This window comes from Asparagus officinalis, chromosome 5 (assembly GCF_001876935.1).
Source record: "Asparagus officinalis chromosome 5, Aspof.V1, whole genome shotgun sequence".
NCBI classification, from domain to species: domain Eukaryota; kingdom Viridiplantae; phylum Streptophyta; class Magnoliopsida; order Asparagales; family Asparagaceae; genus Asparagus; species Asparagus officinalis.
The window spans coordinates 126,195,727-126,198,069 of record NC_033798.1 but is presented as its reverse complement, the minus strand read 5'-3'; positions in this window follow the sequence as shown (position 1 = coordinate 126,198,069).

Below are 2,343 nucleotides of genomic sequence, written 5' to 3'. Positions count from 1 at the left end.
AGGAGGACAGGGAACAATATCCCAGGTATGAGTTTGCTGAAATGCTTGAAATTCCTCAGCCATAGCTTGTCGCCACTCTGGAATTTGAACTGCCTCTTGGAAGGACTTTGGCTCAACAATAGTATGAATGGCAGCAAGAAAGTTATGAAAGATAGGTGAATAAGAAGTAACAGAAGCATACCGGGCAGGCATGACATGTGGGCGTTTGCCTCGACGAAGAGCAAGAGGAACCTCAGGCGGGGGAGATGCTGGCGCAGGTGCATGAAGATCAACAGTATTTTCTGGAGTGAGAGTTGTGTCCACAGGATATGGATTAGATGGTGTAAGAGAAGACTCAGGTGAGGAAGAGTCAACAGAAGGAGAGGGAGAGATGTCAGGGAGATCTCGAAAGGAAAATTGAGGTGAAGAAGTGGGTGATGCAGTGGACGGGGAAGCATGATCGGTAGAGTGGAGGAAATTAAAGTCATCAGAAGTAGAATAATATGGAGAATCCTCTTCGAACTGAACATGACGAGATATATGAACTCGACGAGTTGCGGGATCATAACAACGATAACCTCGATGTTCTGAACTAATTCCTAAATAAACACAAGAAACTGCTCTGGGAGACAATTTATCACGTTCGTGAGATGGCAGAAAAACAAAACATCGACAACCAAAAACGCGAACTAGATCATAACGGGGAGGATGAGTATAAACACGACTATAAGGAGTAGCACCGGAAAGAGAGCTAGATGGAGTGATATTAATGGCATGAGTCGCGGTGAGAATAGCCTCAGCCCAGAAACGACGAGGAACAGAGTAAGAAATGAGCATTGATCGGGCAGTATCGAGGATATGACGATGTTTGCGTTCAGCAACACCATTTTGCTCATGAGTGTAGGGACATGACTGTTGAAAGATAGTCCCATGAGAGGACATGATAGAGCGCATGGCAGAGGATAGGTACTCTTTGGCACAATCAGAACGAAAAACTTTAATACGAGATTGCCATTGAGTGAAAATCATAGCAGTGAAGGCTTGATAAGCAGTAAGTACGTCAGAGCGATTCTTAAGTAGGTAAACCCATGTAAAACGAGAGAAATCGTCGATAAAACTAACATAATATAAGTAGCCAGATGAAGAAGGCAAAGGAGCTGGCCCCCAAATATCAGAATGTACTAAATCAAATAAGGAAGTGGATACAGATGTACTCATTTTAAATGGTAAAGCAGTGAATTTAGCCAATTTGCAACCAGCACATGACTCAATACTAGAACTAGATGATACAGGACCAAGTACTCCAGACTGAATAAGACTCTCCAGCCTTTTATTACACACATGACCAAGTCGTCTATGCCATAAATTGGCAGGAAGCGAGGTAGAGGGTTTTGACGAACAAAGAGAAGCAACAAGAGAACGTGGACGTATGGACTCTGGAAGGTGAAGATATTCCAGAAAATACAGTTTGTGCCTCCTACGACCCGCCCCAACCGTCTTGCCCGTCTGTGGATCCTGCACAATACAAGTATCAGAAGAAAATGAGACAAACAGGCCCGCCATGCATAAAGAGCTAATAGAAATTAAATTCAAGCACAATTGTGGAGCCACATAGACGGGACCAAGTGTTAGACGACCAGATGGATCATTTTGTGGGGTAATAGAGCCATACTGAGTAATGGACAATGGTTGTCCAGCAGCTGTGTAGATAGGAGGAAGAGAGGATGAAGTAAAGACAGAGGATAAAAGTGAGGCATTACAAGTCATATGAAAGGAACAACCAGAGTCAAAAATCCAGAGATCATTCATACCAGAGACTGAAGGATTAGCTGAAGAACCAGCAAAATGCATACCAGAGAGTTGTGCGGCGGATGTAGAGGTGATATGTTGAAAAGCATCAAGTTGACGGCGAAGACTTTCAATAGCTTGAATAGTAGAGTCTGAAGTAGTAGAAGGTATAGCATTGGCCAACAATCCTGGTGTACGAGAGGGTTGAGACTGAGGGGGTCGCCGACCACGTCCAGTACCTGAGGAACGTAACTCAGGATGAAGCTTGAAGCATGTCTCAATGCGGTGTCCTTCCTTCTTACAATATTTGCAAGAGAGCTTAGATCGAGCCTGTGGAGAGGGAGCCTGTGGAGAAGTATAATTCATAACAGGAGCAGTGACAGGTACAGACAAAACAGTCTCGAGTGAAGAGGTAGGAGTGTCTGTTGACAAATTGAGTCGTGCTGTCTGCTGCCGGGTCTCATAAGCAGTGAGAGCTCCCATAACTGAGGCCAAAGTCGGAAATTGAGGCTGGTGAAGTAGTTGATCAGCCATAGTTGAATATTCAGGAAGGGACTGAAACAATTGATGCACCTC